This window comes from Oncorhynchus nerka, linkage group LG14, assembly GCF_034236695.1.
Source record: "Oncorhynchus nerka isolate Pitt River linkage group LG14, Oner_Uvic_2.0, whole genome shotgun sequence".
NCBI classification, from domain to species: Eukaryota; Metazoa; Chordata; class Actinopteri; order Salmoniformes; family Salmonidae; genus Oncorhynchus; species Oncorhynchus nerka.
In genome coordinates this window covers 92664221-92681720 of record NC_088409.1, presented here as the reverse complement: position 1 = coordinate 92681720, position 17500 = coordinate 92664221, and the positions used below count along the sequence as shown (strand labels likewise).

At 39.1% G+C, this 17500-nt stretch overlaps 1 protein-coding gene across 1 annotated transcript in view; it reads left to right on the top strand.

The window, feature by feature from the left end:
- LOC115115662 (mucin-2-like) overlaps window positions 1-17500 on the top strand; it is a 106214-nt gene that overhangs the window by 65428 nt on the left and 23286 nt on the right. The gene's annotated exons all lie outside the window — the stretch shown is intronic.

Sequence of the window (17500 nt, the reverse complement as noted above, 5' to 3'; positions counted from 1 at the left end):
TGTTATTGGTCACATACACATGGTTAGCAGATGTTAATGGTCACATGGTTATCAGATGTTAATGGTCACATACACACGGTTAGCAGATGTTAATGGTCACATGGTTAGCAGATGTTATTGGTCACATACACACGGTTAGCAGATGTTAATGGTCACATACACACGGTTAGCAGATGTTAATGGTCACATGGTTAGCAGATGTTAATGGTCACAAACACATGGTTAGCAGATGTTAATGGTCACAAACACATGGTTAGCAGATGTTAATGGTCACATACACATGGTTAGCAGATGTTAATGGACACATGGTTAGCAGATGTTAATGGTCACATGGTTAGCAGATGTTAATGGTCACATGGTTAGCAGATGTTAATGGTCACATACACATAGTTAGCAGATGTTAATGGTCACATGGTTATCAGATGTTAATGGTCACATGGTTAGCAGATGTTAATGGTCACATGGTTAGCAGATGTTAATGGTCACATACACATGGTTAGCAGATGTTTATGGTCACATGGTTAGCAGATGTTAATGGTCACATGGTTAGCAGATGTTAATGGTCACATGGTTAGCAGATGTTAATGGTCACATACACATGGTTAGCAGATGTTATTGGTCACATACACATGGTTAGCAGATGTTAATGGTCACATACACATGGTTAGCAGATGTTAATGGTCACATACACATGGTTAGCAGATGTTAATGGTCACATGGTTAGCAGATGTTAATGGTCACATGGTTAGCAGATGTTAATGGTCACATGGTTAGCAGATGTTAATGGTCACATATACATGGTTAGCAGATGTTAATGGTCACATACACATGGTTAGCAGATGTTATTGGCCACATACACATGGTTAGCAGATGTTAATGGTCACATGGTTAGCAGATGTTAATGGTCACATGGTTAGCAGATGTTAATGGTCACATGGTTAGCAGATGTTAATGGTCACATGGTTAGCAGATGTTAATGGTCACATACACATGGTTAACAGATGTTAATGGTCACATACACATGGTTAGCAGATGTTATTGGTCACATGGTTAGCAGATGTTAATGGTCACATGGTTAGCAGATGTTAATGGTCACATGGTTAGCAGATGTTAATGGTCACATACACATGGTTAACAGATGTTAATGGTCACATACACATGGTTAGCAGATGTTATTGGTCACATACACATGGTTAGCAGATGTTAATGGTCACATACACATGGTTAGCAGATGTTAATGGTCACATGGTTAGCAGATGTTAATGGTCACATACACATGGTTAGCAAATATTATTGGTCACATACACATGGTTAGCAGATGTTAATGGTCACATGGTTAGCAGATGTTAATGGTCACATACACATGGTTATCAGATGTTATTGGTCACATACACATGGTTATCAGATGTTATTGGTCACATACACATGGTTAGCAGATGTTAATGGTCACATGGTTAGCAGATGTTATTGGTCACATGGTTAGCAGATGTTAATGGTCACATACACATGGTTATCAGATGTTATTGGTCACATACACATGGTTATCAGATGTTATTGGTCACATACACATGGTTAGCAGATGTTATTGGTCACATACACATGGTTAGCAGATGTTAATGGTCACATGGTTATCAGATGTTAATGGTCACATACACACGGTTAGCAGATGTTAATGGTCACATGGTTAGCAGATGTTATTGGTCACATACACACGGTTAGCAGATGTTAATGGTCACATACACACGGTTATCAGATGTTATTGGTCACATACACATGGTTATCAGATGTTATTGGTCACATACACATGGTTAGCAGATGTTAATGGTCACATGGTTAGCAGATGTTATTGGTCACATGGTTAGCAGATGTTAATGGTCACATACACATGGTTATCAGATGTTATTGGTCACATACACATGGTTATCAGATGTTATTGGTCACATACACATGGTTAGCAGATGTTAATGGTCACATGGTTATCAGATGTTAATGGTCACATACACACGGTTAGCAGATGTTAATGGTCACATGGTTAGCAGATGTTAATGGTCACATACACATGGTTATCAGATGTTATTGGTCACATACACATGGTTATCAGATGTTATTGGTCACATACACATGGTTAGCAGATGTTAATGGTCACATGGTTAGCAGATGTTATTGGTCACATGGTTAGCAGATGTTAATGGTCACATACACATGGTTATCAGATGTTATTGGTCACATACACATGGTTATCAGATGTTATTGGTCACATACACATGGTTAGCAGATGTTAATGGTCACATGGTTATCAGATGTTAATGGTCACATACACACGGTTAGCAGATGTTAATGGTCACATGGTTAGCAGATGTTATTGGTCACATACACACAGTTAGCAGATGTTAATGGTCACATACACACGGTTAGCAGATGTTAATGGTCACATGGTTAGCAGATGTTAATGGTCACAAACACATGGTTAGCAGATGTTAATGGTCACAAACACATGGTTAGCAGATGTTAATGGTCACATACACATGGTTAGCAGATGTTAATGGACACATGGTTAGCAGATGTTAATGGTCACATGGTTAGCAGATGTTAATGGTCACATGGTTAGCAGATGTTAATGGTCACATACACATAGTTAGCAGATGTTAATGGTCACATGGTTATCAGATGTTAATGGTCACATGGTTAGTTATGTTAATGGTCACATGGTTATCAGATGTTAATGGTCACATACACATGGTTAGCAGATGTTTATGGTCACATGGTTAGCAGATGTTAATGGTCACATGGTTAGCAGATGTTAATGGTCACATGGTTAGCAGATGTTATTGGTCACATGGTTAGCAGATGTTAATGGTCACATACACATGGTTATCAGATGTTATTGGTCACATACAGATGTTAATGGTCATGGTTATCAGATGTTATTGGTCACATACACATGGTTAGCAGATGTTAATGGTCACATGGTTATCAGATGTTAATGGTCACATACACACGGTTAGCAGATGTTAATGGTCACATGGTTAGCAGATGTTATTGGTCACATACACACGGTTAGCAGATGTTAATGGTCACATACACACGGTTAGCAGATGTTAATGGTCACATGGTTAGCAGATGTTAATGGTCACAAACACATGGTTAGCAGATGTTAATGGTCACATACACATGGTTAGCAAATATTATTGGTCACATACACATGGTTAGCAGATGTTAATGGTCACATGGTTAGCAGATGTTAATGGTCACATACACATGGTTATCAGATGTTATTGGTCACATACACATGGTTATCAGATGTTATTGGTCACATACACATGGTTAGCAGATGTTAATGGTCACATGGTTATCAGATGTTAGGTCATGTTAGATGTTGGTCACATGGTTAGCAGATGTTAATGGTCACATACACATGGTTATCAGATGTTATTGGTCACATACACATGGTTATCAGATGTTATTGGTCACATACACATGGTTATCAGATGTTATTGGTCACATACACATGGTTAGCAGATGTTAATGGTCACATGGTTATCAGATGTTAATGGTCACATACACACGGTTAGCAGATGTTAATGGTCACATGGTTAGCAGATGTTATTGGTCACATACACACGGTTAGCAGATGTTAATGGTCACATACACACGGTTATCAGATGTTATTGGTCACATACACATGGTTATCAGATGTTATTGGTCACATACACATGGTTAGCAGATGTTAATGGTCACATGGTTAGCAGATGTTATTGGTCACATACACATGGTTATCAGATGTTATTGGTCACATACACATGGTTATCAGATGTTATTGGTCACATACACATGGTTAGCAGATGTTAATGGTCACATGGTTATCAGATGTTAATGGTCACATACACACGGTTAGCAGATGTTAATGGTCACATGGTTAGCAGATGTTAATGGTCACATACACATGGTTATCAGATGTTATTGGTCACATACACATGGTTATCAGATGTTATTGGTCACATACACATGGTTAGCAGATGTTAATGGTCACATGGTTAGCAGATGTTATTGGTCACATGGTTAGCAGATGTTAATGGTCACATACACATGGTTATCAGATGTTATTGGTCACATACACATGGTTATCAGATGTTATTGGTCACATACACATGGTTAGCAGATGTTAATGGTCACATGGTTAGCAGATGTTAATGGTCACATGGTTATCAGATGTTAATGGTCACATACACACGGTTAGCAGATGTTAATGGTCACATGGTTAGCAGATGTTAATGGTCACATACACACGGTTAGCAGATGTTAATGGTCACATACACACGGTTAGCAGATGTTAATGGTCACATGGTTAGCAGATGTTAATGGTCACAAACACATGGTTAGCAGATGTTAATGGTCACAGACACATGGTTAGCAGATGTTAATGGTCACATACACATGGTTAGCAGATGTTAATGGACACATGGTTAGCAGATGTTAATGGTCACATGGTTAGCAGATGTTAATGGTCACATGGTTAGCAGATGTTAATGGTCACATACACATAGTTAGCAGATGTTAATGGTCACATGGTTATCAGATGTTAATGGTCACATGGTTAGCAGATGTTAATGGTCACATGGTTATCAGATGTTAATGGTCACATACACATGGTTAGCAGATGTTTATGGTCACATGGTTAGCAGATGTTAATGGTCACATGGTTAGCAGATGTTAATGGTCACATGGTTAGCAGATGTTATTGGTCACATGGTTAGCAGATGTTAATGGTCACATACACATGGTTATCAGATGTTATTGGTCACATACACATGGTTATCAGATGTTATTGGTCACATACACATGGTTAGCAGATGTTAATGGTCACATGGTTATCAGATGTTAATGGTCACATACACACGGTTAGCAGATGTTAATGGTCACATGGTTAGCAGATGTTATTGGTCACATACACACGGTTAGCAGATGTTAATGGTCACATACACACACATACACATGGTTAGCAGATGTTAATGGTCACATGGTTAGCAGATGTTAATGGTCACAACACATGGTTAGCAGATGTTAATGGTCACAAACACATGGTTAGCAGATGTTAATGGTCACATACACATGGTTAGCAGATGTTAATGGACACATGGTTAGCAGATGTTAATGGTCACATCACATGGTCACATGGTTAGCAGATGTTAATGGTCACATACACATAGTTAGCAGATGTTAATGGTCACATGGTTATCAGATGTTAATGGTCACATGGTTAGCATGTTAATGGTCACATGGTTAGGTCAGATGTTAATGGTCACATGGTTATCAGATGTTAATGGTCACATACACATGGTTAGCAGATGTTTATGGTCACATGGTTAGCAGATGTTAATGGTCAGATGTTAAATGGTCACATGGTTAGCAGATGTTATTGGTCACATGGTTAGCAGATGTTAATGGTCACATACACATGGTTATCAGATGTTATTGGTCACATACACATGGTTATCAGATGTTATTGGTCACATACACATGGTTAGCAGATGTTAATGGTCACATGGTTAGCAGATGTTAATGGTCACATACACAGATGTTATTGGTCACATACACATGGTTAGCAGATGTTAATGGTCACATGGTTAGCAGATGTTATTGGTCACATACACACGGTTAGCAGATGTTAATGGTCACATACACACGGTTAGCAGATGTTAATGGTCACAAACACATGGTTAGCAGATGTTAATGGTCACATACACATGGTTAGCAGATGTTAATGGACACATGGTTAGCAGATGTTAATGGTCACATGGTTAGCAGATGTTAATGGTCACATGGTTAGCAGATGTTAATGGTCACATGGTTAGCAGATGTTAATGGTCACATACACATAGTTAGCAGATGTTAATGGTCACATGGTTATCAGATGTTAATGGTCACATGGTTAGCAGATGTTAATGGTCACATGGTTATCAGATGTTAATGGTCACATACACATGGTTAGCAGATGTTAATGGTCACATGGTTAGCAGATGTTAATGGTCACATGGTTAGCAGATGTTAATGGTCACATGGTTAGCAGATGTTAATGGTCACATGGTTAGCAGATGTTAATGGTCACATACACATGGTTAGCAGATGTTATTGGTCACATACACATGGTTAGCAGATGTTAATGGTCACATACACATGGTTAGCAGATGTTAATGGTCACATACACATGGTTAGCAGATGTTAATGGTCATATACATGTTAATGGTCACATACAGTTAGCAGATGTTAATGGTCACATGGTTATCAGATGTTAATGGTCACATGGTTAGCAGATGTTAATGGTCACATACACACGGTTAGCAGATGTTAATGGTCACATGGTTAGCAGATGTTATTGGTCACATACACACGGTTAGCAGATGTTAATGGTCACATACACACGGTTAGCAGATGTTAATGGTCACATGGTTAGCAGATGTTAATGGTCACAAACACATGGTTAGCAGATGTTAATGGTCACAAACACATGGTTAGCAGATGTTAATGGTCACATACACATGGTTAGCAGATGTTAATGGACACATGGTTAGCAGATGTTAATGGTCACATGGTTAGCAGATGTTAATGGTCACATGGTTAGCAGATGTTAATGGTCACATACACATAGTTAGCAGATGTTAATGGTCACATGGTTATCAGATGTTAATGGTCACATGGTTAGCAGATGTTAATGGTCACATGGTTATCAGATGTTAATGGTCACATACACATGGTTAGCAGATGTTTATGGTCACATGGTTAGCAGATGTTAATGGTCACATGGTTAGCAGATGTTAATGGTCACATGGTTAGCAGATGTTATTGGTCACATGGTTAGCAGATGTTAATGGTCACATACACATGGTTATCAGATGTTATTGGTCACATACACATGGTTATCAGATGTTATTGGTCACATACACATGGTTAGCAGATGTTAATGGTCACATGGTTATCAGATGTTAATGGTCACATACACACGGTTAGCAGATGTTAATGGTCACATGGTTAGCAGATGTTATTGGTCACATACACACGGTTAGCAGATGTTAATGGTCACATACACACGGTTAGCAGATGTTAATGGTCACAAACACATGGTTAGCAGATGTTAATGGTCACATACACATGGTTAGCAGATGTTAATGGACACATGGTTAGCAGATGTTAATGGTCACATGGTTAGCAGATGTTAATGGTCACATGGTTAGCAGATGTTAATGGTCACATACACATAGTTAGCAGATGTTAATGGTCACATACACATGGTTAGCAGATGTTAATGGTCACATGGTTACACATGGTTAGCAGATGTTAATGGTCACATATGGTTATCAGATGTTAATGGTCACATACACATGGTTAGCAGATGTTAATGGTCACATGGTTAGCAGATGTTAATGGTCACATGGTTAGCAGATGTTAATGGTCACATGGTTAGCAGATGTTAATGGTCACATACACATGGTTAGCAGATGTTATTGGTCACATACACATGGTTAGCAGATGTTATTGGTCACATACACATGGTTAGCAGATGTTATTGGTCACATACACATGGTTAGCAGATGTTATTGGTCATATACACATAGTTATCAGATGTTAATGGTCACATGGTTATCAGATGTTAATGGTCACATGGTTAGCAGATGTTAATGGTCACATGGTTATCAGATGTTAATGGTCACATGGTTACAGATGTTAATGGTCACATGGTTATCAGATGTTAATGGTCACACATGGTTAGCAGATGTTAATGGTCACATGGTTAGCAGATGTTAATGGTCACATCACATGGTTAGCAGATGTTAATGGTCACATGGTTAGCAGATGTTAATGGTCACATCGTTAGCAGATGTTATTGGTCACATACACATGGTTAGCAGATGTTATTGGTCACATACACATGGTTAGCAGATGTTATTGGTCACATACACATGGTTAGCAGATGTTATTGGTCATATACACATAGTTATCAGATGTTAATGGTCACATGGTTATCAGATGTTAATGGTCACATGGATTTAATGGTCACATACACATGGTTATCAGATGTTAATGGTCACATGGTTAGCAGATGTTAATGGTCACATGGTTAGCAGATGTTAATGGTCACATGGTTAGCAGATGTTAATGGTCACATACACATAGTTAGCAGATGTTAATGGTCACATGGTTAGTGTTAATGGTCACATGGTTATCAGATGTTAATGGTCACATGGTTAGCAGATGTTAATGGTCACATGGTTATCAGATGTTAATGGTCACATACACATGGTTAGCAGATGTTAATGGTCACATGGTTAGCAGATGTTAATGGTCACATGGTTATCAGATGTTAATGGTCACATACACACGGTTAGCAGATGTTAATGGTCACATGGTTAGCAGATGTTATTGGTCACATACACACGGTTAGCAGATGTTAATGGTCACATACACACGGTTAGCAGATGTTAATGGTCACATGGTTAGCAGATGTTAATGGTCACAAACACATGGTTAGCAGATGTTAATGGTCACAAACACATGGTTAGCAGATGTTAATGGTCACATACACATGGTTAGCAGATGTTAATGGACACATGGTTAGCAGATGTTAATGGTCACATGGTTAGCAGATGTTAATGGTCACATGGTTAGCAGATGTTAATGGTCACATACACATAGTTAGCAGATGTTAATGGTCACATGGTTATCAGATGTTAATGGTCACATGGTTAGCAGATGTTAATGGTCACATGGTTATCAGATGTTAATGGTCACATACACATGGTTAGCAGATGTTTATGGTCACATTGTTAGCAGATGTTAATGGTCACATGGTTAGCAGATGTTAATGGTCACATGGTTAGCAGATGTTAATGGTCACATGGTTAGCAGATGTTAATGGTCACATACACATGGTTAGCAGATGTTATTGGTCACATACACATGGTTATCAGATGTTATTGGTCACATACACATGGTTAGCAGATGTTAATGGTCACATGGTTATCAGATGTTAATGGTCACATACACACGGTTAGCAGATGTTAATGGTCACATGGTTAGCAGATGTTATTGGTCACATACACACGGTTAGCAGATGTTAATGGTCACATACACACGGTTAGCAGATCTTAATGGTCACAAACACATGGTTAGCAGATGTTAATGGTCACATACACATGGTTAGCAGATGTTAATGGACACATGGTTAGCAGATGTTAATGGTCACATGGTTAGCAGATGTTAATGGTCACATGGTTAGCAGATGTTAATGGTCACATACACATAGTTAGCAGATGTTAATGGTCACATGGTTATCAGATGTTAATGGTCACATGGTTAGCAGATGTTAATGGTCACATGGTTATCAGATGTTAATGGTCACATACACATGGTTAGCAGATGTTAATGGTCACATGGTTAGCAGATGTTAATGGTCACATGGTTAGCAGATGTTAATGGTCACATGGTTAGCAGATGTTAATGGTCACATGGTTAGCAGATGTTAATGGTCACATCGTTAGCAGATGTTATTGGTCACATACACATGGTTAGCAGATGTTATTGGTCACATACACATGGTTAGCAGATGTTATTGGTCACATACACATGGTTAGCAGATGTTATTGGTCATATACACATAGTTAGCAGATGTTAATGGTCACATGGTTATCAGATGTTAATGGTCACATGGTTATCAGATGTTAATGGTCACATACACACGGTTAGCAGATGTTAATGGTCACATGGTTAGCAGATGTTATTGGTCACATACACACGGTTAGCAGATGTTAATGGTCACATACACACGGTTAGCAGATGTTAATGGTCACATGGTTAGCAGATGTTAATGGTCACAAACACATGGTTAGCAGATGTTAATGGTCACAAACACATGGTTAGCAGATGTTAATGGTCACATACACATGGTTAGCAGATGTTAATGGTCACATGGTTAGCAGATGTTAATGGTCACATGGTTAGCAGATGTTAATGGTCACATGGTTAGCAGATGTTAATGGTCACATACACATAGTTAGCAGATGTTAATGGTCACATGGTTATCAGATGTTAATGGTCACATGGTTAGCAGATGTTAATGGTCACATGGTTAGCAGATGTTAATGGTCACATACACATGGTTAGCAGATGTTAATGGTCACATGGTTAGCAGATGTTAATGGTCACATGGTTAGCAGATGTTAATGGTCACATGGTTAGCAGATGTTAATGGTCACATGGTTAGCAGATGTTAATGGTCACATACACATGGTTATCAGATGTTATTGGTCACATACACATGGTTATCAGATGTTATTGGTCACATACACATGGTTAGCAGATGTTAATGGTCACATGGTTATCAGATGTTAATGGTCACATACACACGGTTAGCAGATGTTAATGGTCACATGGTTAGCAGATGTTATTGGTCACATACACACGGTTAGCAGATGTTAATGGTCACATACACATGGTTAGCAGATGTTAATGGTCACAAACACATGGTTAGCAGATGTTAATGGTCACATACACATGGTTAGCAGATGTTAATGGTCACATGGTTAGCAGATGTTAATGGTCACATGGTTAGCAGATGTTAATGGTCACATGGTTAGCAGATGTTAATGGTCACATACACATAGTTAGCAGATGTTAATGGTCACATGGTTATCAGATGTTAATGGTCACATGGTTAGCAGATGTTAATGGTCACATGGTTATCAGATGTTAATGGTCACATACACATGGTTAGCAGATGTTAATGGTCACATGGTTAGCAGATGTTAATGGTCACATGGTTAGCAGATGTTAATGGTCACATGGTTAGCAGATGTTAATGGTCACATCGTTAGCAGATGTTATTGGTCACATACACATGGTTAGCAGATGTTATTGGTCACATACACATGGTTAGCAGATGTTATTGGTCACATACACATGGTTAGCAGATGTTATTGGTCATATACACATAGTTAGCAGATGTTAATGGTCACATGGTTATCAGATGTTAATGGTCACATGGTTATCAGATGTTAATGGTCACATGGTTATCAGATGTTAATGGTCACATGGTTAGCAGATGTTAATGGTCACATGGTTAGCAGATGTTAATGGTCACATACACATAGTTAGCAGATGTTAATGGTCACATGGTTATCAGATGTTAATGGTCACATGGTTAGCAGATGTTAATGGTCACATGGTTATCAGATGTTAATGGTCACATACACATGGTTAGCAGATGTTAATGGTCACATGGTTAGCAGATGTTAATGGTCACATGGTTAGCAGATGTTAATGGTCACATGGTTAGCAGATGTTAATGGTCACATGGTTAGCAGATGTTAATGGTCACATGGTTAGCAGATGTTATTGGTCACATACACATGGTTAGCAGATGTTATTGGTCACATACACATGGTTAGCAGATGTTATTGGTCACATACACATGGTTAGCAGATGTTATTGGTCATATACACATGGTTAGCAGATGTTATTGGCCACATACACATGGTTAGCAGATGTTAATGGTCACATGGTTAGCAGATGTTAATGGTCACATACACATGTTAGCAGATGTTAATGGTCACATACACATGGTTAGCAGATGTTAATGGTCACATGGTTAGCAGATGTTAATGGTCACATGGTTAGCAGATGTTAATGGTCACATACACATGGTTAGCAGATGTTAATGGTCACATGGTTAGCAGATGTTAATGGTCACATGGTTAGCAGATGTTAATGGTCACATGGTTAGCAGATGTTAATGGTCACATACACATGGTTAGCAGATGTTAATGGTCACATACACATGGTTAGCAGATGTTAATGGTCACATGGTTATCAGATGTTATTGGTCACATACACATGGTTAGCAGATGTTAATGGTCACATACACATGGTTAGCAGATGTTAATGGTCACATACACATGGTTAGCAGATGTTAATGGTCACATGGTTAGCAGATGTTAATGGTCACATACACACGGTTAGCAGATGTTAATGGTCACATGGTTAGCAGATGTTAATGGTCACAAACACATGGTTAGCAGATGTTAATGGTCACAAACACATGGTTAGCAGATGTTAATGGTCACATACACATGGTTAGCAGATGTTAATGGTCACAAACACATGGTTAGCAGATGTTAATGGTCACATACACATGGTTAGCAGATGTTAATGGACACATGGTTATGGTTAGATGTTAATGGTCACATGGTTAGCAGATGTTAATGGTCACATGGTTAGCAGATGTTAATGGTCACATACACATAGTTAGCAGATGTTAATGGTCACATGGTTATCAGATGTTAATGGTCACATGGTTAGCAGATGTTAATGGTCACATGGTTATCAGATGTTAATGGTCACATACACATGGTTAGCAGATGTTAATGGTCACATGGTTAGCAGATGTTAATGGTCACATGGTTAGCAGATGTTAATGGTCACATGGTTAGCAGATGTTAATGGTCACATGGTTAGCAGATGTTAATGGTCACATCGTTAGCAGATGTTATTGGTCACATACACATGGTTAGCAGATGTTATTGGTCACATACACATGGTTAGCAGATGTTATTGGTCACATACACATGGTTAGCAGATGTTATTGGTCATATACACATGGTTAGCAGATGTTATTGGCCACATACACATGGTTAGCAGATGTTAATGGTCACATGGTTAGCAGATGTTAATGGTCACATGGTTAGCAGATGTTAATGGTCACATGGTTAGCAGATGTTAATGGTCACATGGTTAGCAGATGTTAATGGTCACATGGTTAGCAGATGTTAATGGTCACATGGTTAGCAGATGTTAATGGTCACATACACATGGTTAGCAGATGTTAATGGTCACATGGTTAGCAGATGTTAATGGTCACATGGTTAGCAGATGTTAATGGTCACATGGTTAGCAGATGTTAATGGTCACATACACATGGTTAGCAGATGTTAATGGTCACATACACATGGTTAGCAGATGTTAATGGTCACATGGTTATCAGATGTTATTGGTCACATACACATGGTTAGCAGATGTTAATGGTCACATACACATGGTTAGCAGATGTTAATGGTCACATACACATGGTTAGCAGATGTTATTGGTCACATGGTTAGCAGATGTTAATGGTCACATACACACGGTTAGCAGATGTTAATGGTCACATGGTTAGCAGATGTTAATGGTCACAAACACATGGTTAGCAGATGTTAATGGTCACAAACACATGGTTAGCAGATGTTAATGGTCACATACACATGGTTAGCAGATGTTAATGGACACATGGTTAGCAGATGTTAATGGTCACATGGTTAGCAGATGTTAATGGTCACATGGTTAGCAGATGTTAATGGTCACATACACATGGTTAGCAGATGTTAATGGTCACATGGTTATCAGATGTTAATGGTCACATGGTTAGCAGATGTTAATGGTCACATGGTTATCAGATGTTAATGGTCACATACACATGGTTAGCAGATGTTAATGGTCACATGGTTAGCAGATGTTAATGGTCACATGGTTAGCAGATGTTAATGGTCACATGGTTAGCAGATGTTAATGGTCACATGGTTAGCAGATGTTAATGGTCACATGGTTAGCAGATGTTAATGGTCACATGGTTAGCAGATGTTAATGGTCACATGGTTAGCAGATGTTAATGGTCACATGGTTAGCAGATGTTTATGGTCACATACACATGGTTAGCAGATGTTAATGGTCACATGGTTAGCAGATGTTAATGGTCACATACACATGGTTAGCAGATGTTAATGGTCTCATACACATGGTTAGCAGATGTTAATGGTCACATGGTTAGCAGATGTTAATGGTCACATGGTTAGCAGATGTTAATGGTCACATACACATGGTTAGCAGATGTTAATGGTCACATGGTTAGCAGATGATAATGGTCACATGGTTAGCAGATGTTAATGGTCACATACACATGGTTAGCAGATGTTAATGGTCACAAACACATGGTTAGCAGATGTTAATGGACACATGGTTAGCAGATGTTAATGGTCACATGGTTAGCAGATGTTAATGGTCACATGGTTAGCAGATGTTAATGGTCACATACAAATGGTTAGCAGATGTTAATGGTCACATGGTTATCAGATGTTAATGGTCACATGGTTAGCAGATGTTAATGGTCACATGGTTAGCAGATGTTAATGGTCACATGGTTAGCAGATGTTAATGGTCACATACACATGGTTAGCAGATGTTAATGGTCACATGGTTAGCAGATGTTAATGGTCACATGGTTAGCAGATGTTAATGGTCACATGGTTAGCAGATGTTAATGGTCACATGGTTAGCAGATGCTAATGGTCACATACACATGGTTAGCAGATGTTAATGGTCACATACACATGGTTAGCAGATGTTAATGGTCACATGGTTAGCAGATGTTAATGGTCACATGGTTAGCAGATGTTAATGGTCACATGATTAGCAGATGTTAATGGTCACATACACATTGGTTAGCAGATGTTAATGGTCACAAACACATGGTTAGCAGATGTTAATGGTCACATACACATGGTTAGCAGATGTTAATGGTCACATGGTTAGCAGATGTTAATGGTCACATACACATGGTTAGCAGATGTTAATGGTCACAAACACATGGTTAGCAGATGTTAATGGACACATGGTTAGCAGATGTTAATGGTCACATGGTTAGCAGATGTTAATGGTCACATGGTTAGCAGATGTTAATGGTCACATACAAATGGTTAGCAGATGTTAATGGTCACATGGTTATCAGATGTTAATGGTCACATGGTTATCAGATGTTAATGGTCACATGGTTAGCAGATGTTAATGGTCACATACACATGGTTAGCAGATGTTAATGGTCACATGGTCACATGGTTAGCAGATGTTAATGGTCACATGGTTAGCAGATGTTAATGGTCACATGGTTAGCAGATGTTAATGGTCACATGGTTAGCAGATGTTAATGGTCACATACACATGGTTAGCAGATGTTAATGGTCACATGATTAGCAGATGTTAATGGTCACATACACATTGGTTAGCAGATGTTAATGGTCACAAACACATGGTTAGCAGATGTTAATGGTCACATACACATGGTTAGCAGATGTTAATGGTCACATGGTTAGCAGATGTTAATGGTCACATACACATTGGTTAGCAGATGTTAATGCGAGTATAGCAAAATGCTTTTGCTTCTAGTTCCGACAGTGCAGTCATATCTAACAATTAATCTAACCTAACAATTCCACAACAACTAACTTATACACACAAGTGTAAAGGGATAAAGAATATGTACATAAGATATGAATGAGTGATGATACAGAACGGCATAGGCAAGATGCAGTAGATGGTATCGAGTACAGTATATACATATGAGATGAGTAATGTAGGGTATGTAAACAAAGTGGCATAGTTTAAAGTGGCTAGTGATACATGTATTACATAAAGATGCAGTAGATGATATAGAGTACAGTATATACATATGATATGAGTAATGTAGGGTATGTAAACATTATATTAAGTGGCATTGTTTAAAGTGGCTAGTGATACATTTTTTACATCGATTTCCATCCATTTCCATTATTAAAGTGAGCTGGAGTTGAGTCAGTATGCTGGCAGCAGCCAGGTGGTGGCTGTTTAACAGTCTGATGGCCTTGAGATAGAAGCTGTTTTTCAGTCTCTCGGTCCCAGCGTTGATGCAGCTGTATACACTGTGATCTGTGTATAGCCTGCTCAATAGCAGTATAGCCGTCGCAGGAGACAACCTATTGAGCCTCTTCCATGCCACAATAAGTAAGAGTTCTTGGTCAATGTCAACAGTCCATTATGACACTCCTATCCAAAGAGGTGTTATAAAACCAGCCGTTATGGCCACAGAATATACACACACTAAATGGCTACTATTCAGAATGGGTGTTGGGACACTGTACTTTAGGTTCCCTGCCTTGTTGTGTTGCTGTGTATGAGAAAGAAGAGGATATTAAGGTGCTTGGGATTCCATCAAGACAACATCACACTCCCATCAAGACGACATCACACTCCCATCAAGACGACATCACACTTCCATCAAGACAACATCACACTCCCATCAAGACGACATCACACTTCCATCAAGACGACATCACACTTCCATCAAGACGACATCACACTCCCATCAAGACGACATCACACTCCCATCAAGACGACATCACACTTCCATCAAGACGACATCACACTTCCATCAAGACGACATCACACTTCCATCAAGACGACATCACACTTCCATCAAGATGACATCATACTTTTGTACAATTGCTTGTTTTCCGTTGGATGCCTGCGTCTGGAAGCTTGGAGTTCATTGAGGTTGATTGATTACATAGCTCTCTATTGGACAGAAATGTATAATCCAACATTGTCACATAGAACAGGAAGTCTCCGACATTGTCACATAGAACAGGAAGTCTCAGACATTCCAACATTGTCACATAGAACAGGAAGTCTCCGACATTCCAACATTGTCACATAGAACAGGAAGTCTCAGACATTCCAACATTGTCACATAGAACAGGAAGTCTCCGACATTCCAACATTGTCACATAGAACAGGAAGTCTCAGACATTCCAACATTGTCACATAGAACAGGAAGTCTCCGACATTCCAACATTGTCACATAGAACAGGAAGTCTCTGACATTCCAACATTGTCACATAGAACAGGAAGTCTCCGACATTGTCACATAGAACAGGAAGTCTCAGACATTCCAACATTGTCACATAGAACAGGAAGTCTCCGACATTGTCACATAGAACAGGAAGTCTCAGACATTCCAACATTGTCACATAGAACAGGAAGTCTCCGACATTCCAACATTGTCACATAGAACAGGAAGTCTCAGACATTCCAACATTGTCACATAGAACAGGAAGTCTCCGACATTCCAACATTGTCACATAGAACAGGAAGTCTCAGACATTCCAACATTGTCACATAGAACAGGAAGTCTCCGACATTCCAACATTGTCACATAGAACAGGAAGTCTCTGACATTCCAACATTGTCACATAGAACAGGAAGTCGGGGACATACGTGGTATGATTAGAGAGAATGCCTGACCTACACCGCTATCGGTACCCCCTCCCCTCTCCACACCTGCATTCAGACACAGACATACAATAAGACAGCAGTATGAATACTGTGTAGCTCAGGGTGTGCAGGCTTTAAACACAGACCAGCTATAACCCACTTGTCTCCACTCATTTTATTTATTTTTTAAAACAACTAAATATGCGTTGTTCATTTGTGATCTTAGTATAACTCTACTGTCAATCAAAGTCAGTAATGTCAGATGTTTGTTTTAAGGGGAGCAGTGCCCTTCATGTCCTTTTCACCACATGCACTGGTCAAACAGAGCCGTACGTCTGCCATGATCGTTAAGCTCCAAAGTTAATGGGAGATAAAGGTTAGAGGAGGGATATCACCT